The sequence below is a fragment of the Nicotiana tomentosiformis genome, chromosome 1 (genome assembly GCF_000390325.3).
Source record: "Nicotiana tomentosiformis chromosome 1, ASM39032v3, whole genome shotgun sequence".
Classification (NCBI taxonomy): domain Eukaryota; kingdom Viridiplantae; phylum Streptophyta; class Magnoliopsida; order Solanales; family Solanaceae; genus Nicotiana; species Nicotiana tomentosiformis.
This window is the reverse complement of record NC_090812.1, coordinates 149,465,192-149,488,829: the sequence shown is the minus strand read 5'-3', so window position 1 is coordinate 149,488,829 and position 23,638 is coordinate 149,465,192. Positions and strand designations below refer to the sequence as shown.

At 36.5% G+C, this 23,638-nt stretch overlaps 2 long non-coding RNA genes across 2 annotated transcripts; one reads left to right on the top strand and one right to left on the bottom strand.

Annotated features, from left to right (window-relative positions):
* The first annotated feature begins 13,848 nt into the window (after positions 1-13,848).
* Positions 13,849-16,620, top strand: LOC104094932 (uncharacterized). The gene is made up of 2 exons (XR_011413149.1): positions 13,849-15,505; positions 16,325-16,620. It is a non-coding gene; the product is annotated as an uncharacterized lncRNA (long non-coding RNA).
* A 390-nt stretch (positions 16,621-17,010) lies between these two features.
* Positions 17,011-19,177, bottom strand: LOC138903753 (uncharacterized). The gene is made up of 2 exons (XR_011413150.1): positions 18,979-19,177; positions 17,011-17,889 (listed from the first exon to the last, which is right to left on the bottom strand). It is a non-coding gene; the product is annotated as an uncharacterized lncRNA (long non-coding RNA).
* Positions 19,178-23,638: the final 4,461 nt, after the last annotated feature.

Below are 23,638 nucleotides of genomic sequence, written 5' to 3'. Positions count from 1 at the left end.
ACCTGCTGGTATAAATCCAATTGGTCATAAATAAGTTTTTGTACGAAAAAAGAATGACCAAAATGAAGTTGAAAGATACAAGGCTCGCCTTGTCGCACAAGGATTCTCACAACGACCTGGAGTCGATTATGAAGAAATATATTCACCCGTTATGGATGCCTTAACATTTCAATATCTCATCAGTTTAGCCTTACGTGAAAGACTTGAAATACATATGGTGGATGTAGTTACAACTTATTTGTACAGGTCACTTGATAATGAGATTTACATGAAAATCCCTGAAGGATTTAAAATGCCTGAAGCATATTTGAAATCTCGGGAAATGTATTCAATCAGATTATAAAGAACTTTGTACAGTTTAAAGCAATCTAGGCGTATGTGGTATAATCGCCTTAGTGAATATTAACTGAAAGAGGGTTACATAAATATTGTTATTTGTCCATGTATTTTTATAAAAAAAATGGCATCAGAATTTATTATACTTGCTGTTTATGTTGATGACATAAATCTTGTTGGAACTCCAGAAGAGCTCCAAAAGGCGATTGAATATCTTAAGAAAGAATTTGAGATGAAAGATCTTGGAAAAATAAAACTTTGTCTTGGACTGTAAATTGAACATTTAGCAAACGGGATCTTTATGCATCAATCTGCCTATACATAAAGGGTCTTAACACGCTTTTACATAGACAAAGTGCACCCATTGAGTACACCAATGGTTGTTCGATCACTTGAGGTGAATAAGGACTTGTTCCGACCTCCAAAAGAGGATGAGGAATGGGATTAAGCACTTATGCATCTTGCTAATGCACTTATATATCTTGCTAATGCTACAAGTCCCGACATAGCATTTTCTGTTAATTTACTAGCAAGATATAGCTCTTCTCCTACTCGGAGACATTGAAATGGGATTAAGCATATTTTGCGATATTTAAAGGGAACTCTTGATATGGGTTTATTTTATGCTAACAAAGGTAGTGCAGATCTTGTTGGTTATGCAGATGAAGGTTATTTACATCCCCATAAAGCTCGATCTCAAATCGGGTACGTGTTTACATGTGGAGGTACTGTCATATCATGGCCCTCCACAAAGCAGTCAATTGTTGCTCCTTCTTCAAATCATGCTGAGATAATAGCTATTCATAAAGCAAGTAGGGAATGCGTATGGTTGAGATCAGTGATTCATTTTATTCAAGAAAAATGTGATTTGGAGTGTTATAAAAGATCCACAATTTTATACGAAGACAATGCTGTATGCATAGCTCAATTGAAGGGAGGATTTATAAAAGGAGATAGAACAAAGCATATTTCACCAAAATTATTCTACACACACGATCTTCAGAAAAATGGTGACATTGATGTGCAACAAATCCGTTCACGTGACAATCCGGCAGATTTATTCACTAAATCTTTGCCAACTTCAACTTTTGAGAAGATGGTATATAAGATTGGAATGCGGAGACTCAAATATTTGAAACAAGGTTTTCATCAGGGGGAGTAAAATACGCGATGTACTCTTTTTTCCTTACTAAGATTTTTTCCCGCAGGGTTTTCCTTATAATGTTTTTAATGAAGCAGCTACAAATGCATATTACTAAATATGTGTACTCTTTTTCCTTCACTAGGATTTTTCCCACTGAGTTTTTCCTAGTAAGATTTTAACGAGGCACAATACCTTTTAATGAACATCCAAGATAATTATATTGTGGATATCCATTTATTACTCCGCTATGGATAATCTTCTTTAGTACTCTGTTGAAGTTTATCTACAAATAGCTGAAGCAGACAGGTTGCAAGCAGCTCAATGAAATAATTTGCAGCAGCTTCTTATTAAACAGGCAGGTTGCAAGCAGCTCATGCAGACAACTTACAAGCAGCTAAAGAAAAGCCTTGCAGCTGTTTCATGAAAAGCATCACATATGCTTCCTTTCTTCTATAAATAGAGGAGTTTTCAGTTCATTATGTACATAAGTTTAAACTTTTTATAATATATCAGTTTCTCTCTATACTTGTCTTTACTTTACAGTTTTTATTTTATAACATCAACAAAGTGAAGAGAGAACCTTTATTGTTGAAAAATATTCTCCAAAACTTGTACAATGGTAGCAAAAACTTCTAACTAATTAAACATGATAAGATTCAATGTCGACTGCCAAAGCCTCAACATCGACCTCGAAATGACCTCGACCCCCAAGAAAACCCTGCTGTTACGGGGCTAGTTTTTGGCAGCTTTGAGGCTGAATTTTGCCGATTATCTTGGTGGGTTTTTGCAGGTGGCTAGAGGGTGTTTTGAGGTTTGATTTTAGTGGCATGACGTATCTGCTTTTGGAGGTGCGTTTCAGCTGTGTTTTGGTTGATTTTGGGGGTCGTTCCAGGTTCGTTTAACGCTAGTTTAAGATGGTAACGGTAGTGGGTTTACATAGCTAATGGCTACTGGTTTCTATGGCCAAAAGTAGTGAGGCTTTGGAGAGGAAGATGAAGTTATATGGTGGAGGTACTGCTGCATTTTTGTTTGCTTTTTTTTGCGGTTTTCTTCACCGGCCTTTGCTCATTTTTTCGCTTCTTTAAGAAGAGGAAAAAAAGGGGTGGCTATTTTTTGTTTCTCTTTTTTTTTTAATGAGCAGCAATGCTCTTTTTATTCTTTCAGCAATGCTCTTTTTATTCTCTCTTCCTTCATCTTTTTACTCCCATTTTCCCGTCTTGTCCCCCTCTTTCCTCCTACCCCTTTTGATTTTCCTCCTCCTCTTTTTTGATTTTCCTCCTCCCTTTTTGACTTTTTATTGTATGTGTTTTGGGTAGAGATAAGCTCTTTTTTTGTGAGTGTCCGTGTGTGTTGTGGAGGGATTATGTGAGGGAAGTGCATGGGAAAAGTGAGTGTGAGTGGGAAAAGTGGAAAATGGGGTATTAGTGAGATGATGGAAGACAATTCACGCATAGTCAAAAATAAGGTGCCACAGCATGCCCCTCTTTGCTTGGAAATATGAACAGTTTTTAGGCAAAGACAAGGTGAGTCGTATGACTAATTTTTTACCACACCATTATTCAAAAAGGAAGAAACAAAGAAAAGAGAAGTGGGTGCAACCGAGTCCTGAATTTTGGACAATGTACATATCTCGGGTTATAAGGGAATCAGGTCAAGTGTAGTTCAAAAAGAATTATGAAATACTGAGTTCGAGAGTCGAGTGAGGTTCCGTCGAGGCTCTGGTCTGTGGTCCTGTTATTACATCAAAATCAAAATCTAAAGAAATGTAACAAGCCAATCAGCTATGAGTTACAAGATTCCTATCTACAAGTCTTCTGAAGCTTGATCTTGAATCTTGAATGGTTCTTCATGAAGACTTTTGATTTGAACATTGATGATTGCTAGCTGCAGGTGCTAGTTCATTCTTCTACGGCTTCTTCTGATCAAGACGGAAAATGCAATGCTCGTGACTTCAGTCATGTCTTGAGCAGTTCACATCTTTCATTTGCTTCTGCATTTTGGATTCACTTATTTTTTTCTTTTCTTTTATTCTGTATTGAGACTTCTTCTTTTGGTCATCTCGAACCCTGTGCCTCAAGGTAAAATCAGTCTAGACACCAAAACAAACAAACGAATGAAAATTTTCTACCCCAGTTTTCACTAGGAAAATTTCGTGAGTTATTGTAATAAAATTCTAAACTACTCCTTTATTGAAAGCAATAAAATACGGGGAATGGTGTACCCTGAAAAGAACATGATGATTTATTTATTTTTTTGGATGGTGTTCCTTTATTATCAAAAAGATGTCTCAACTAAGGATTGATGTACCTTATGTTGGAAAAATATAGCCAGGGAATGGTATGCCTTATATTGGCGAAGATATCAGGGAGTGATGTATCATGCATTTAAGATCAAATCAACTATGAAGTGGATACCCTATGTTGGAAAGGAGACTAGCGAGTGGAGACCATGTGTCTAAAATAAAAAATCAATTAGGGAGTGGAGACCCTATCTTGGAAAAGAAGACTAGGTTGAAAAGGAGACTAGGGAATGGAGACTCTATGTCTAAAATAAAATCAACTAGGGAGTGGAGACCCTATGTTGAAAAAGAAGACAAGGGAGTGGAGACCCTATGTCTAAAATAAAAATCAACTAGGGAGTGGAGACCCTATGTCTAAAATAAAAATCAACTAGGGAGTGGAGACCTTATATTGGAAAAGGAGACTAGGGAATGAAGACCCTATATCTAAAATAAAATCAACTAGGGAGTGAAGACCCTATGTTGGAAAACGAGACTAGAGAATTGTGTACCCTATGCTAAAACAAACCAAGAAGGATTTGTTTTTTTTTGTTGAGAAAATAATTCTTTTAAACAAACTGCCCCAACGCTTATTTTCTGAGGGTATGAACAAATGACCTTTTTTTAAATACAGACTTTTTTTTCTTAATTATCATAGGAGAAAATTCATCAGACTAGGTTTTCTTATCTTAGGAGAAAGATTCGTTAGACTAGGACGCTTATCCTAGGAGAAAGATTCATCATACTAAGATTTCTATCCTAGGAGAAGATTCATCTGACTAGGTTTTCTTATCTTAGGAGAAAAATTTATCAGACTAAAATTTTGATCCTAGGAGAAAGTTTATCATACTAGGTCTTTTTTTGTTATCTTAGGAGAAAGATTCATCAGACTAAAATTTATATCCTAGAAGAAAGATTCATTAGGGTAGGTTTTATTTTATTTTATTTTTTTGTTATCTTAGAAGAAAGATTCATCAGACTAAGATTTTTATCCTAGGAGAAAATTCATCAGACTAGGTTTTCTTATCTTAGGAGAAGAATTCGTCAGACTAAGACATTTATCTTAGGAGAAAAATTCATCAGACTAGAGTTTTTTTCTATTATTATTATTATTATTATTATTATTATTATTATTATTATTATTATTATTATTATTATTATTATTATTATTATTATTTTATCCTAGGAGAAAGATTCATCATACTAGAATTTCTATCCTAGGAGAAAATTCATCAGACTGGGTTTTATTTATCTTAGGAGAAAGATTCATCAGACTAAGATTTCTATCATAGGAGAAAATTCATCTGACTAAGTTTTCTTATCTTAGAAGAAAAATTCATCAGACTAAGACTTCGATCCTAGGAGAAAGTTTATCAGACTAGGTCTTTTTGTTTTTGTTATCTTAGGAGAAAAATTTATCAGACTAAAATTTTTTATTGAGAGAAAAATCCATCAAACTAGAATGTATTACCCTAGGAGGAAAATGTGAAGAAAATGATATGATTTTATGCATATTAGGAAAACAAATAAAGGCAAAGATTTGAGAAACTTCCCTTATTCAGCTCATTTCTTCTCTCTCTTTTTTCTTTTCTTCTTTCTTTTTTTTCTTTTCTTCTTTCCTTTTTTTCATTTTTTTATCCTCTTTTTTTCCTCTTTTATTTTCCCTTTTTTTTCTCCTTTTTTTTGAACTACTTTCCTTGCACTGCTTTGTTCCTGTTTCAAACAAAGAAATTTTTGTCAGTTTTGAAAGTGGTGGTCGGTTTGTAGCTTTGAGTCTTGGGCAGCTTGGCTTTGTGATCATCCAATATTTGGAAGACCGACTGTATTGGTAGTTGGTTGCACGGCTGGGAGACTCTATTGTTGCTTTCAAGGGACCTTTACTTTCTGTATCAACCCTGACTGTTTTGCTCTCAATATCATTTGTGTTTTGTGGCTCAATCAACTTTATCTCAAAAGATATTTCCTTACTTAGATAACCTTTTTTGATATCTTGAATGACTTTTGCTTTTGGTGCAATTTGTCTGTCAGAGAGAATCACAACTGGTAAGTGCCTTTTGCACGATGTGCATACTTCATAGTCTTTGTTCGGTACTACAGAGAATTCTTGATTAACTTTGAGGTTATCTTTGCTTGCTTTAGCTAAGTAGGTTGACAATAGTCTTTTTTTTCGGGGGGGAGGGGGGAGGGGGGACCTTTGCATGAATCCTCAAGGCATGTGGACTCTAACAATTGAGTGTGCTAGCCAAATTTACTTTATATAACTGAGAAGCTGGTAGCAGATTTTGAAATCTTTTCTTGCTTGTTTTGACAAGGACTGGCTCAGAGTGAAGGACACAATGATGCAAAGAAACAATATTAACAAGAAATTCCCATGTCGGGAAGAAAAGAAGGAAAAGCTTTTTTTTTTTTTTATTTTATTTTGCGGTAACTAGACTTAATGATCATGACATGAATTTTGGACTTAACGGTCTGATCTAATCAAACTGATCAAATCTTCCCTTTTACCATTCATATGACCTTTGAAGTCGAGCTTGTTCATGCCAATTCTTTGCATCAGATTCACGACTCACTTTTGACTAGTGGTGCCCCGAGGAATTTTTACCAACAAATCTCTCTCATTTATTTATCTTAGTGCTCGTGAAGGTTTTCACTAGTAAGACTCTCATTTTTCTTTTTCTTTTTCTTTCCCTTTTTTTGGCTTTCTTTTGTAAGCAACTTGACAGTGTTCTATGTCTTGTGACAACTGTTGCTCATTGCATGCGTCTCTTGGCATTCTTCAAGGCTCACCAGGAGGTCTTTATTTGGAAGGCTTTTGGATAGGGTTGGAAAGAAGGGACGACATAAGGCTCAAAGTAGACTCAAAATAAGGGGGTTGTAGACTTACAACTCTTGGAATCGACTCTTTCAAAAGTGATATAAAATTTTTGCCCCAGTTTCAGGTACTGGGGAATTTTGGATTTTGTTTTTCTTTTTCTTCTGAATTCTTATTTGTTTGGACCGAACCGTGTAAGGCTTCCTACGTATCTTTTTGTTTTTCTTTTTTAACTTTCTAAAAATTTTCCCAGTTTGTACTCTTGGGACATGGACCTTTTTGCCTCTGTTTTTTGGACTTTTGACTCTAGACTTGATTCCAAGAGAGGGGTGGTCAAAGAAAATGCCATAGGCTCAAAGGGGTTAACGAATGATATAAAGTGCTTGGGTAGCAGAAAAATGGCCTCCTAGACTAGAGAAAGCAAAACGTATTACCTCTTCGCAAGTACATCATTGACGAACATGTTTGCCTTTTGGTCTTGTAAAGTGCACAATTATTATTTTTTATTATTTTTTAAAATCATTTGATCATGATGTGTCGTGGTCGAAAGACACTTTCCCTCCACTAATACAAAACTTTTGACCAAGCTTTAATTGATTCAACATCCTCAAACTCGATCTTCATAATGATTTGAAGGTAAAGATTCTTAACTTCCACAGGTATGTCAATTCTAGTTCCACGTGAACTTCACTCAGGCTTGTTTTCAAAGAATTTCCATTCTATATTCATCCTCAAGAGTATCTTTCTCAGTTATTCAATTCAAGACTAAATCAATTTTCTAAGAGCTTGCCAAAAATTCTACATGCATGTCATGTCATTAGAACTATCAGCGAAAAAACTAAGCATAGAATGATACAAAAGGACAAATTGTATTTAATTGAATAGAGGATGGACTGTTTTGATAACAAAACAAACAACCTAAAATCTGAGTTACAAACCTATAATAACCCAGATAATGAAAATAGCAAAAGAATAAACAGACAAGACTCACACAGACAAAATAGAGGGATAGAAGGGTTTGACTCAATAAAACATATAAAATCTGGATCACAACCCTAAAATAAACTAGATAATAGAAAAAAACATCAAAACAAGCTACCAAGATTCCTCTCTAGTGATGAGGGAATGGCTTTTCAATTGCTAAGCTTGACATTTAACCACAAACTTGCTCATCAGAATCACCAAGGCCTTCCCCAATTTCAATCTCATTAACTTCAGTCAGCAAGTTCTCAACCTCTTTGATCAACTCGTCTTTAGCATTACCCACCCTATTAATGACTGGCGACATATGACATTTCATAGCAACTGCCTTTTCAGAGGTCTCGAGCGGATTCTCATACTGCATATCACCACGTACCATCCTTACAAAGTGTGCATCATCATGTGCAGGTAAAGAATTATGTATGATATTCGTGGCGTCAATGTCCTGGATCACAATTAGTTTTTCATGTACCATCCTTTCTATTTCTCTTTTCAAATCCCGACAGTTTGCAACACCATACCCCTGGGCATTGGAATGGTATTCACACCTTTTAGAATGGTCAAAGTTTCTTGAACATGGATCCACATAATTTGGAGGAATAGATGCAATCATGCCATAATGCTTTAATTTCTCAATCAAGCTTGTATAGGACTCCCTTATTGGTGTAAAATTATCTTTCGCCCGCTTCTCCCCTATATATTGTTGCCTTGGAGGTGGGTTATTGAACGCTTGAAAATTTTGTGGAGGCTGATGGAAATTTTGCGATGTTGGTGCTCGCCTTCTATGGTGTCTTGGTGCATGGGCATATGACTCTGGATTATGGACGACATGCTAAGGTGGGTCAACAGAGTATTATCGGTTCTGAGGTGGATACCAGTGCTCAGGGGAATCATAGGAAGTCTAAAGAGGCCGCCCATATTTTTGAGATGTTCTCCTAGGACCTCTTCTAGACCCCTAATGTCGTCATGGTATCTTCATCCTTCTCATTTGTGTCACTAAAATTACCAGATCCAATCTAGACAGCCTGAGTTGTGGCTTTGAGAATTGCTTGACTTAAAATTCTTCATGTCTTGAGGCCATTCTGAACCGTTTCACCAATCTTGATTGCTTCCGAGAAAGGTATATCCATTGCGAACATCATGTTTTGAAAATAGTCAGGATCTTGGGAAGGAAGACAGTGATTAACTCGTGGTCATCCATGGGTTTCTTAGCTCTACCCGCTTGGTCTTTCCATTTAATGGCATATTTCCTGATATTTGCAATTGGTTTCTTCTTCAAGTTTGAAAGGGAACTGCGGTCTGGGGCGACACCGATGTTGTATTGGAATTTTCTGACAAAGGCATGGGCCATGTCATCCAGACATGCCAGTGAGAGGTGTCTTGATCAGTAAACCATTCAAAGGCAACCCTGTAAGGCCCTCCTCGAAATAAGCCACTAGTAGTTCTTCATTTCCTCTTGCACCTCTTAGCTAATTACAATACCTTTTTAGGTGAGGTATGGGGTCACCATGTCCATCATACTTTTCAAACATGGGGGTCTTAAAACCAGGTGGCAAACAGACATCGGAAAACATACATAGATCCATGAAGGCAACACATTTTTGACCTGCCAACCCTTGTATGCTTTTTATTTGTTGTTCCAAGTTTTTCATTTTTTTGGGCTATTTCTTCTTGTGCCATCTTTTTGGCAGGCTTCTCAATCTCCGCAGGAAAATCAAATAGGTATGAGTGGTACTCAGGAGAGTGGTAGTGTTCTTGTTGGGTGGCAAATTTTTACTCGTGATATTTCTGTTGCACCACTATGGGCTGCGAGATGGTGTAGATAGGATTAACATCAGTGGATGCCTGATTGGTTCTCAATGACACACCTTGGGAGCGCACAACAGAAGCACCCGCCATATCCATACAGTTGGGACAAAGATTGTCCCTGGGTGGATAGAATGGATCAGACAATGAGACATGATTGGTAGTAGTCGAAATAGGTGTGAACTCTGGGAACCCAGGATTTGACCAGGGCGGTTCTTGGCCATCAACCCATGATCGATACATTTCGGCAATTTACTGTTTCAGTATTCTATTTTCCTCAACTGTAGTAAACTCTTGTTGAACCCTCTGACCCTGAGTCTCCTGAGCACTCGTAACAACTTCGATGTCAATTGTCATTGGCATTTTTCCCTTTGATCTTGTGTTTCTAGCTTACCATAAACCGACCACCTTAAACTTACTTCACAATTTGAGACAAACGACTCATTAGAATGGACTCAGTCGATCCTTATTATTATTATTATTATTATTATTATTATTATTATTATTATTATTATTATTATTATTCTAAATAGTTCGATCGAACATGATGTGGGTTGCCTACGTATCATGTGGGGATATGAATTAGATCATTGCGTAGTTGAGAAAGATTAGTAATAAAGTAATTAAATTAGCTCCTTTTTTTTCTTTTTTATAAAGAAGAAAAAAAAATATTTTTGAATTTCGATTTTTTTGTTTTGAGAATTTTTGAAAAGAAAGACTTCTAAAGAAGAAATAGACTATTATTTTTTTTGAATTTGGATTTTGATTTTGGTAGAAAGACTTCTAAAGAAGAAAAATAATTGTTGAATTTTGATTTGATTTTTTTTTTTTGAAACGAAATACTTCTAAAAAGAAAGAAAATATTTTTGGTTTTAAAATTTTTTTTATTTAGGATTTTCTAAGGAATGACTTCTAAAAAAGAAATTAAAGGAAAATATTTTTGAATTTTTGAAAATTGGGGCAGAAACCGATGAGGTTTGCCTACGTATCTTACATCCGGTAAAAATCAGACCCCCGTAGTTTGATCAAGCCGACTATTTTTCTCTTTTTTATTTGTATGAAAATTAATCTTTACACTTCAACAATGCAAGCAAGCCTTCTAAAATGATGTAACAAGTAGCACGTAAGTGAACACGATGGTCTGAAAGAGGATACCTGTCGTATACGGCCCCGACCTCTGTGCCAAGTTTCGCTAAGTCAAATGCACGTGATGCAAATAAAGTGAACCTAATAGGGATATCCGACATGAGGTTTATTCTTTTAGTTTTAAATCCTAGTGGAGAAGGTATCAAGACTGGCTTACTCGGGCGGATAACTCGAACCGAGGAGGGTCAGCGTACCGGTAACATTGCTTTCCGGCTTAGCTGGTGGTGCTCTCTGCCTAAAGCATGTGTGACTAAAATCCTTCACCTGGTGACAAGCACCTTGGCTATCTCAAAGAGAGCGGGCTATGTCAAGCAAATGCCCAATTTAAATTTCAAGAAGACTTAGAGGGGTGCGTAAAAAGACAATTTATATGTACATTTTAACAATATCAAAGCGATAAAAAGCGGATAGGTAGCACATTAGGCACAAATAAATCACAATATATACAAAATTAATAAAGTTAAATAAAGGTCAACATGTACAAGCTCGAATTCTGGTTGTCCCCAACAGAGTCGCCAGAGCTGTCACACCCCTTTTTACCCCCAAAGGATATATATGTTTTATGGATTGTTGTAGGTTAAAGATTTTTTTCAAATAAAGTGACAAACTCGAGTAGGGATTATTTTATTTACAGAGTCTCCACTTGGATATGAGTTTTTGGGTGTTCCAAGTCACCTTTTATTTGAATCCCTAGTCAAAGGAAGGTTTGATTCTATTATTATTGATAAAGTCCGGGTAAGAAATTCTGTTGACCGGGGAGAAGGTGTAAGGCATTCCCCGAGTCCCGTAGTTCTAGCATGATCTCTTATTGACTATATTTGGCTTATATTATTTGATTTATTATATGTTTAAAAACTTTTTATGCGTTACCGCTTTTATTTTTAGCCATTTTTAGTATTTATAGAATTTATTTGAACAAGTCACAATATCGCACACTTGTTGTTTTTGGACACATTGCAAATCACGTCACGTGAAACGTACTCACGATTTAAAATATATTTATTTTATTATTATTCGAAGTTGGGATCAAGTCACGTATATGTGCACTTGAAATTGGGGTTACGTATCATGACTATGCCACAAAAATCGTACTCATAGTCACGATAATTTATTGTTAATAGCGCCTAAAAGCATACTAGCGATGTTTATTCATGAATATTTTCCTAAGCTACTTTAATATTGACCGTAAGGCTCTTGTTTTATGGATATAATATTGTGAAAAGATATGTAGAGTTTCAACGATATTTAATCCACATAGTAGTTAAGGACATCTTATGTATTTACAAAAATTGGACATAACGGTTTAGGAAAAGGGCCAGCATGGATCGACTTATTTGAGCCCATTATTGTTCGAAAGAAATCTAATTTTAAGCCCCATCTATTCTAAATTAAAGGTAGCCCATTATCTATTAAGTTACCATAGGCCCAAAGTTCTATCAACTAAATATCTCAATAGCATATGGCCCAACGTTGCAACATTAGTAGGGCTAGAAAACAAATATTCTTAAGCTATTAGATAATCATGCTCACGGTCATCAATTTAAACACATAAAATAATCATTCCAAACTCAAACCAATCATGGTATCTAGCAAAGACTTGACCAGCAAATTCAAACAGTATAAAATTTATAGGAAAAGATATAACCATCAAAGTGAAGAGAGAACCTTTATTGTTGAAAAATATTTTTCAAAACTTGTACAAGGGCAGCAAAAACTTCTAACTGATTGAACTTGATAAGATTCAACGTCGGTTGCCAAAGCCTCAACGACGACCTCGAAATGACCTCGACCCCCAAGAAAACCCTGCTGTTACGGGGCTAGTTTTTAGCGGCTTTGAGACTGAATTTTACCGGTTATCTTGGCAGGTTTTTGCAGGTGGCTAGAGGGTGTTTTGAGAGCTGATTTTAGCGGCATGACGCAGCTTCTTTTGGAGGTGCGTTTCAGCTGTGTTTTGGCTGATTTTGGGGGTCATTCCAGGTGGGTTTAACGTTGGGTTTAAGATGGTAACGACAGTGAGTTTACATAACTAATGGCTACTGGTTTCTATGGCCAAAAGTAGTGAGGCTTTGGTGAGGAAGATTAAGTTTTATGGTGGGGCTGCTGTTGCGTTTTTGTTTGCTTTTTCTGCGGTTTTCATCACTGGTCTTTTGCTCATTTTTTCGCTGCTTTTTTAAGAAGAAGAAAAAAAGGGGCTGCTATTTTTTGTTTCTCTTTTTGTTTTCGGAAAAGGGCCAAAAATACCCTTCAACTATTTGAAATAGCTTTAAAATGCCCTTCGTTTGTTTTTTGTACCAAAAATATCCTTGCCGTCTATATTTTGGACCACAAATGCCCTTAAACTGTTCGTTTTGCCATTGAAGGTGACATGACAGTCCAACTGGGTAAGATTTGCTTACATGGCCATCCACCTAAGCAATCCAGCATGGCAAAATTATTTTTTCGGAAAAATTATTTTTTCGCAGTTTTATAAAAAATACAAAATCAACACTTATTCCGAAAAAGTAAAAAAATTCCGGAAAAATTATTTATTTCGAAATTGTTTATTAAAATACAAAATCAACACTTATTCCCAAAAAAGTAAAAAGATTCCGGAAAAATTATTCATTTCGGAATTTTTTTATTAAAATACAAAATCAACACTTATTCCGAAAAAAGTAAAATATTTTCGGAAAAATTATTTTTTTCGGAAATTTTTATTAAAAGACAAAATCAACACTTATTCCGAAAAAAGTAAAAAAATTCCGGAAAAATTATTTATTTCGGAAATTTTTATTAAAATACAAAATCAACACTTATTCCAAAAAAAGTAAAAAATTTCCGAAAAAATATTTTTTCCATCCAGATTTTTTTTACTTTTTCGGAATAAGTGTTGATTTTGTATTTTTTATAAAACTGCGGAAAAATAATTTTTCCGAAAAAATAATTTTGCCATGCTGGATTGCTTAAGTGGATGGCCATGTAAGCAAATCTTACCCAGTTGGACTGCCATTACACCTTCAATGGCAAGACGAACGGTTTAAGGGCATTTGTGGTCCAAAATATAGACGGCAAGGATATTTTGGTACCAAAAAACAAATTGAGGGCATTTTTGAGCTAGTTCAAATAGTTCAAGGACATTTTTGGCCCGCTTTTTTTTTTAATGAGCAGCAGTGCTCTTTTTATTCTCTCTTTCTTCTTTTTACTCCTATTTTCCCGTTTTGTCCCCCTCTATCCTCCTCCCCTTTTTGACTTTCCTCACTTTTTTTTATTTTCCTCCTCACCTTTTTGACTTTTTGTTGTATGTGTTTGGGTAGAGATAAGCTCTTTTTTTGTGAGTGTTGTGGAGGGATTATGTGAGGGAAGTGCATGGGGAGAGTGAGAGTGTGAGTGGAAAAATTAAAAAATAAGGTATTGGTGAAATAAGTGAAAGACAATTCATGTATAGTCAAAAATTAGATGCTCCCATCGACCAGATACTTGATTTAGCCCATACTCATGAGTGGCGGATCCAAGCTGAGAAGGGACCTGTTAGACCCATTTTTGCTAGAAAACCACCCCTTTTGCCTGCTCCTACTTTCGCACCCCTAAATCAAAATCCCTCTTCTTCGATAACTCCTTACACCGCTTCTCCCCATCCATCAACCCGACCACCTCTCAAACGTCTCACTCATGATGAAATTCAGATTCGTCGGGAACGGGGCTTGTGTTTTTATTGTGAAGACAATACACTAGTGGTTATAAATGTAAATCTCGCCCTCAGCTTTTGTTACTCACAGACAGATCCGATATTGATCCTACTCTGCTAGAACCATGTGTCTCTGACAAAGTCCTTGCTGAGGAGCTTCGGTGCTTGGAATTACAAGAGCACTCAACCATCTCGTATCACGCTTTGACGGGTGGTATTTCTTCCTCGACTTTGAGGTTTACTGGTTAGATGAATGGAACTCTGGTTCAAGTTTTGGTGGACGGGGGAAGTACACATAATTTTGTACAACCACGAGCCGCCAAGTACCTACAGGTTCCTATTGAACCAGTTCCTAAACTCTCAGTCATGGTGGGGAATGGACAATGTATGCCTTGTAAAGCGGTATCTAGGCAGGTCTCCTTATTAATTCAAGGAGGTACTCTGGTGGAGGACTTATATGTTCTACCATTTCACGGCTCAAATATTGTCCTAGGAGTGGCCTGGTTAGCCACCTTAGGTCCGGTACTCACTAACTATGCGACAAGGGTGTTTGAATTCACATTGAATGGATCTAAAGTGTCTTGGAAAGGGAATTTCCCCACTGATGCTCAGCCAATACAATTGCATAGCTTACGACGAATGGCTGCAACTAATGATATTGCATATTTCTTTTGTTTGGAAGTTATCACTGAAGATAAGGTACCAACAGGAGCGACATCGGCGGACTTGGAAGAACTTTTAGAATCCAATGGAGATGGTTTTCAGAAACCAACAGGTTTACCTCCCTCGCGTGCTCAGGATTATGCGATCCACCTCAATCCTGGGGCACAACCTGTGAATGTGAAGCCATACAGGTACCCTTATTTTCAAAAGCAGATTATGGAGCAGCTCGTTACGGATATGCTGCGAGAAGGTGTGATCCGACCGAGTACTAGTCCGTTCTCTTCTCCAGTATTACTAGTGACAAAGAAACTTATGCTAATTGTATCACCTATCCCTTCGTCCGTTCTTACTTCAGAAAAGGAAAGAAGCTATTTCTTAGTCTGTATTTTGTAGTTTTAACAAACAAGCATATATATTGCTAACTGTCATCGATAGAAGATGGTGTACTCTACATTTTTGGGAAATTCTGTTTATTATATGCTGGATGTTTATTTTTTGTCATTTCGATACTTATATTGGTTAAGGGGGTCATAACTCAAAAGTTTTATTTGATACTTTACTCTGAAGTTTTTAATCATACTGGTTAGCTCTGATGTTGAATTGTCTAACTAGTTAATGTCCTGTTTGACTTTTTAGAAAGTTGAGAAGGAGACGCTGGAGAAGCTTGCATGCAAGGTATTTTTTTATTTTTATTTTTGGTTTAGACTGATCCACCTGTGGAATTAGACTGAGTATATTGTTGTTGTTGTAGTAGTATTGTGGTCTCTCTGGGGTGGTGGGTGTGTTGACCTCTGATCGTTTAAGTTCATCGACGTGAAATCCATCATAATTAAGTTAAAATTCATCATACTAGCTGCCTAGTTGGATTTGTGTATGTTTCTTGCTTTTCAGAAGTTTTTGCCATTTCAAGTGTTGATCTAAGAATCTCCAGGACAATTTATCATCTTTTCTATGCTGAACGGAATCAAAGGAAAACAAAGGGAATGGAAAATAAAAATTTTGGAATGACCTTTTCCTTTCACCTATTCATTTTTAGACCGAGAGGTCATGATAACCACTTCAATGTTTGTTGCCTAATTTTCAATGTTAAGAAAAACCTCTTCTTTTACAGAAAGTCTTAGCTTAGTGCAGCTCGTTTAATAAAAACATCCTATTCTGTAGGCATAATATATAAATAGGCACTCGAACTTGGCCTTAAATGGCAAGTATGCCTATCAATTTTGGGCGTGGACAAGCAGGCACCTCAATTTGTCTCCACTGAAAATAATCATCTAGACACCTCGAAAATTTCGGTGCCACGTTATCATTTGTGTTTGCGTGTGTTCAATTTCATGTTGAGGTGCATATTTGTGCACACCCAAAGTTGGAGGACATACTTGCCAGCTGATGCCAAGTTTGAGGGTATTAGGCCTATTCTTTACCTTTCTTTGAATGTGTTACTTTTTCCTTTGAATTTTACACAAAATTCCTGCCTGATGTCAAAACTTTTTAAAGGGTCCTAAGCCAGAAGAACAAGCTGCAACAAGCTCTGGCGGGTCAGGATCAGTAACTGATGCTACTGCAAGTTTACAGACCTCCTCAACGCCCGGTGTATCGGACGACAAGTATCAACTATGCTGTAGTAGCTGGACTAGTAACTGGTTGTAGGTGCTCTCGGTTGGTATCTTCTGTCAAAAGACAAGGCTGAATAAGTACAGGACTGAAGTGTTCATTCATATATACAATATCGTGTCCATATTAGAGCATATTGAAAATTAAGTTTGATCAGCGGCTATTAGGCTCGACTTCAATGCTCGTATTTCGCCTTTTCTACATGTCATAACCTGTTGATATCATGGGAAGAAAGCAGCTCATTCTCCTCCAACAGATGGTTGCTAATTTCCAATCTCTAACCTCCTACGCTCCGCCATCTGTTCCAAGTTTAGGAACATAGCTAATAGTATAGTTTCACCATGAAAGAGCTGATGAAGGGATGAGCGGAACAACAAGTCTACTCGATGATAGAGCTGATAAAGGGATGAGCGATAACAGGAAATCTACTGGACACGGTTTGGACGGTTATCTGCTTCCTTTCCATATTAGAGTGACGTCGCATTGTTTCTTCACCAATCGAAGATATATATAGTTTCGATATAATCACAGTAATGCAACTTCACTACACACAGAAGAGAAGAAAACCATTTTTCTTTCAACAAAAAAGAAAAACTTAGATAAACCTTTTTGTTTCCTGTCAAGGTTCGCATGCAGAGGGTTTAGCTTTTTTCAGAAGGAGAAGTTTGATTCGTTAAGACTCTCGTAACTTCTTAGATATGGCAAAAAGAGCTCCAATAATCACAATTACAGCCCCTGAAATCAAAAGGTTTGACTTGATATTTTCAACTGCCCTTTCTTCCTTCTTTGCTCTATTGTCTTGTTCCTTCCACCCCCAAAAAAAAAGTTAGAGGTAAACAAATAAATAAAAGGCAAAATACATAAACAGACACTTAAAGTTGGTCTCAGATGTCTCTCTCACACCTCAATTTATCAAGTGACCATATACACTTAATGTTGGTTTTTAGTATGTCTCGTAAACACTCGATGTGACATGGCAAAATGAGAGTGTCTCACTCATATTTGAGCACATTTGATTAGACATAAAATTACATTTTTACTTTAATTTTTTCATGTGGACCCCGCCTTCTTCATCCCCAATCAAGCCATAGCCACGTCACCATGTTTGATCTTCCTTGTTCTGAAAGATGGATTTCATATTACCTTTTTTTTCTCTCACCTCACCATCTTCTCTTTGCCACAAGCTCATTTTTTCCATTTGTCTTCCACCATATGAGCTTTACCAAGCTTCACTCTAACACCCAAAACAGCCATGTACATGAGCCATTTAAGTCAGAAAATGAGCAGCCCCATCACCACCAAACAACTCGCACACAGAAGTACAAAAACACCATGTACCCATCACTATCTTCTCAACCCAAAAATAACAAAAAACTTGTCAATTTGTCCAAAAGTAACATGAAGAAGAAAGAAAAACCTCGTTACCTCTATCTCCTCGTAAACAATATCTGGATCATTCAAAAGCAATAACATTAACATTAAGAAGAAGAAAAATCTAAACAGTAACATTCCCGACGAAAAAAATCTGAACAATAAAATTTTCGGCGAAATTTCATTTTTTTCGGCAAAGTTTTGTTTTTTCTCAACAATAACGAAATTAATCTTTGTGACTTAAATCTGAAAAAAAAATCAGATTTATATCTCAAAAGTGCCGATGAAGCTTCATTTTTCCGGCAAAGTTTCGTGAATTTAAAGAAGAATCAGATTTGGAACTTTCAAAGAAATTTCGACGAAAGCTCCAGCGTGAAGAAAAAGAAGAAAAAAAATATCAAATTTCTCGAGAAGAAGACAAAATTGGAAAAGAATGGCTGGAAATTATTTTTTCCGGCAAGGAGGGGTCATTGGGGAAGATGACGGCGGGTAGGGTTGGAAGAAGGAATAATTGTTCTTTTTTTTTAATCAAGTCATTATTAAGGTGATACTATTTTTATTTTAAAATTACACGTGTCATTATTTCATTTGTTGACTTGACATGTTAGCAGAGAGTGTATTTCACGCCGGTAGACTTACAGACACAGGTGTCCACGTGACACATTTGTGCTAAGTTGAAGTGTCTATATGGTCACTTGATAAGTTGGAGTGTGAGAAATGCCAACTTTAAGTGTCTGTTTATGTATTTACAATACAAAATTCTGAGAAAACAAGATTCATATGTGATAACTTCAATTTCTCTTCAACAAGAGAAGAGAAGCCGATGTTTATATATAGTGGATTAAAACACTAGATGAATTCTTCCTATCTTCCTATTTATCCAAGTCTGATCTTATATAGTTGGGCAAGGATCAATTTTATTCTGCGGCCGTAACTATATATTTACCTCTGATAACCAAAAAATGTATAAAATTTGTATTTTATATATATATATATATATATACACAAAATATGTATTTTTCGGCTATTAATTTATGAGAAGCTACAAAGTATCATTTTCCATTATATAGTTTGCCCAAACATCATGGTCATAAAAAGGAAAAAGGATAAGATAGTGTTTGAAGAAACAGAAATATATAACGAGGAAATTAAAGAAGTAGGGTTACCTTGACTTTCTTTTGTTTAGGAAAAACCTTTACTTGCCTAGACGTAGTAGTAAAAGAAGGATGTCCTTCAAAATCTTTGTCCTCTGTTTCATCATTATTTCCATCCACAATTTTAGCCTCAGCTAATGGTGGTTCAATTTCTTCAAGAGTTGTCATATTAACTTTGCTTTATGAAAGTTTTACAGCTTTAGTTTTTTTTAGAAGCTTAATTTATCTTACTGTTTGTTTAAAAGTATGGATGAATGTAAAACCATATTTAGAAGGCAGCAATTGTAAACACGTAAAGCACAAGTGTCTTTAATTTGATTCCTATTTGCTACGTGTTCTTTGGATGGCATCCTCACTTTATTAATCTTTATGCAATTTCTTGTTCGTTTGTTAGTTTGTCCCTTTTTTATTCATTGTCGCTTGTTTGTGTTCTAGGAAACTAGTTGTTGGCCAAGTAAAGGATAGTTTTGAAGATTGACAAAGGAACTCAGGGATGAATCATGTCCATCACTGGTAGGCATAGACATGGACAGATTCAAAGCACGTGAGATGTACATGCAGGAGATAAACGAAATCTGGCATAATAATAGATATCTCCTGATCGAAAAGATTGCATAATTGATAAGGAGAAGACTCCTTACTCAACGAGAACATTATCCAAGATAAGGAAGGAGGTAGGAGTTGAGATTAACTAGAACTCTTCCACCAAGGAAGAGTAGCATTAGAACTCTAGTTATTTCTTCATCTACTAACTCTATATATTGCAGGATATTCTCACTCTACAGGCAACACACAAAAGCAGAAGCTAAACGTGAATTGAGAGCAAAATAGCAAGGCATTTTGCAAGCAGTTCGTGTGTGATTCAAGTGTGCGAACCTGAAGCTACATGAACCAGATAGAATAACCAGTTCCAAGTGTCTGTCTTTTATTCTAGTTCAATTGTAGTAGGTGTTTTCATATTGTACCTTTCAGCTTTATCTAGAGGCAATTGTAATAGGTACTCAGAGTATTCAAGTTAGAGTTAACTTGAAGTTGTCGCAACAGTTAGAGGTTGGTTGGCACAACGAGATTAGAGTTAATCTCAGGTTTACAAAAGTATTTTGTAAATGTAGTTTTTTCGCTCAGTGATTTAGTGAAAAATTTTGGAAAAATCCTACTGAAAAGTAGGCCGTGGTTTTTTAACCTTTTGAGCCAGGTGTTCTCCACGTAAAATTCCTTGTGTTCTTTAATTTCTGCATTTATTATTCCGCAACAGTAGTATAAGGAACATATAAAAGAACCAGGTCCTTCTATAATCTGTGCACGCGAAAAATTGGACGTCACACAAATCACCCCCCACCCTTTTGTGTGTTATTGAAGTTAAAACATCAATTGGTATCAGAGCAGATTATCCTTGAAGAGGCTAACACCTTAGGAGAAGATCAAGATGAGTGCACCACCTGGAAATTAGGAAGGGCAATCCACTGCTAGACCACCACTCTTCAATGGCCAGTATTACTCTTGGTGAAAAAACAGGATGAGAGATCACATCATAGGAGAAGACTATGATCTATGAGATATTGTCACATATGGTCCACTGGCTACCATGAAGATAAATACCGAATGAGAAGAGGTGCCAAAAACAAGAGCTGACTGCACTGCTGACGACTTGAGAAAATGGGAGAAGAATGCTAAAGCCAAGAAATGGCTTATTTGTGGACTCGGTCCAGATGAGTACAGTAGAATCCAAAGTTGTACCACTGCTAAGGAAATCTGGGACACTTTGCAAGTGGCCCATGAAGGAACACCTCAAGTGAAGAGGTCCAGAGGAACACTACTATATTCTCAATATGAGAATTTCACCATAAAGGAAGGGGAAACCATCCAAGAGATGTATACAAGGTTCACCACACTGACAAATGAACTTAAGTCTCTTGGAAGGATTGTTTCTGAAGAAGACAGAGTTGAGACGATTTTGATAAGGGTTCTGCCAGTTACTTGGGAGAGCAAAATCACTGTCATTTAGGAATCAAAGAACATTGTCACTCTTAGGTTGGATGAGCTAATTGGAAATCTCACTGCTTATGAACTTAGAAGGCAAACCATGAAGATGGATGTACCCAAGAAGGAAAGGAACCTAGCACTCAAAATCACTGAAGGTTCTGATCTTGAGGAAGATGAAATGGCTATGATCACAAAGGGCTTCAAGAAGTACCTAATGAGAGGAAAGGGTTCTTCAAGAAATGGAGGCTACAGTAAACCAAGGGTTACTGAAAAACAGACCAATGAGGGCTGCTACAAGTGTGGGAAAACTGATCACCACATCAAAAACTACCCTCAATGAGAAATTGAATGGAAGAAGGAAAGAGCTGAACGAAGAAACAGAAAGAAGGAACAGGTTCATCCTAAGAAAAACAAAGGATCAATAAAGGCTATGGTTGCAGCTTGGGGAGAAAGCTCATATGAGGACTCAGATGATGAAGATGGAGATGAACAAGCACTTATGGCAATTAGAAAATCCGATGAGGAATCTGAAGTAAGTATAATTCATCTAAAAGACAAGATTAAGTTTTTGTCTAAAGAAAGGCTATCTGAGTTACTTCTAGATTTCATTGATGAATCTGATGATATAAACAATGAAAAGGAACATCTGTCTAAGGAATATGTAATTTTAAAAGCAAAGTGTAAGAACCTGGAACTTAGAGTTAGTGAAACTGTAAGTGAAAACACTGCTCTAAAGAATCAGGTTCATGCACTTGAATCAAATGTCCTATAACTTAGATCTGAAAACCTAAAAATAAAATTAGGAACAAGTAAGAAAACAACTGATTGCACACAACTCAGTCTAGAAGAAAATGTAGGTAAACTAAAAGATGAGTTATATAAGAAGGATGAGCAGGTAAGAATTATGACAGAGGATCTAGGCAAGGTCAAACATGAACTAGAAAGAACTTGTAAATGGAACAGGTCCTCCAATGCACTGTCATGGCTACAGGAACATCATAGTAGAAATAGAAGAGGAATTGGCTTTGGGAATCTGCGACCTAAATGGGATCCCAAAAGCAAGTATCTCACACTTCCTGAGAACAAATTTTGCACACACTGTGGTAAGACGGGTCACTATAAAAGTGAATGCACTGCAAAATAAAAGGCTAGTCAAAAGAATAAAAAGTTTGCTCAAGGGAAAAATAGGTTGCAGGGTTGGGTTAAAAAGAATTTGATTCATCCTTTTGCCTATAGAAAGGGACCCAAACTAGTTTGGGTTCCTAAGACTAACCCCTAATTTCCTTTTGTAGGTCCAAGTGAAGGGGAGCAGCCATATATGGTACATGGATAGTGGTTGCTCAAAGCACATGACAGGAAGTAAGAACCAGTTCCATTCACTTAAGGACATCAAAGGAGGTAATGTCTCCTTTGGAAATGGGAAGAAAGGTGAGATCATTGGGGTTGGTAAGGTAGGTAAGACTGACTCTCACTCAATTGAGAATGTCTATTTGATAGACGGCCTAAAATACAGCCTAATTAGTGTATCACAACTGTGTGATAGAGGTAACTTGGTAGCATTCACCTCTACTAAATGCTTTGTGATTAATCTTACCACTGACAAGATTGTTTTGCAGGGAAAAAGAGTGAACAATATATATATTGTAGATCTGTCCACACTGTCAAAAAATATATATATATATATATATATATATATATATTGTAGATCTGTCCACACTATCAGAAAATTAACTCACTTGCTTAAGTGTGTTGGACAATAATCCCATCCTTTGGCATAAGAGACTTGGACATACAAGTCTGAGTCAACTCAACAAATTAGTCTCTAAGGACTTCGTGATAGGACTGCCTAACATCAAGTTCAAGGAAGACAAAGTTTATGAGGCTTGTGCATGGGGGAAGCAGATAAGATCCTCCTTTAAATGCAAGAAAGTGGTAAGTACCGCCAGAACGATGGAACTAGTCCATATGGATCTCTGTGGTTCAATGAGAACATTAAGCAGATGTGGTAAAAGATACGTGATGGTGCTTGTTGATGATTACTCTAGGTTTACTTGGACATTATTTTTAACATCTAAAGATGAAGCATTTGGAATGTTCACTTCGTTTGTTAAAAAAATTCAGAAACAACTAGGTAATCAACTTGCATCAATAAGGTCTGATCATGGCACTGAATTTGAAAATGCTATATTTGCCGAGTTTTGTGATGAGCATGGCATAGATCATAACTTTTCTGCTCCTAGGACTCCATAACAAAATGGAGTAGTTGAAAGAAAGAATAGGACACTTGAAGATATGGCTAGGACTATGCTTCTTTCTAGTAAACTGCCCCATAGCTTCTGGACAGAAGCTGTAAATACTGCATGCTACATCATAAATAGATGCATGACTAGACCTGTTGTTGAGAAAACTCCCTATGAGTTACTTAAAGGGAGAAAACCAAATATATCACATCTTAGGGTATTCGGATGCAAGTACTTTGCGCACAACAATGGTAAAGACTCCCTAGGCAAGTTTGATCCCAGAAGTGACGAGGGAGTATTCTTGGGATATTCTTCACATAGCAAAGCTTATAAAGTCTATAACAAAAGAACTATGTGTGTTGAAGAAAGTGTTCATGTGATTTTTGATGAAACTAACATTCTTTCTGAGAGACAGGAACATGATGATGAAGCAATTAGGCTGGTAAGAA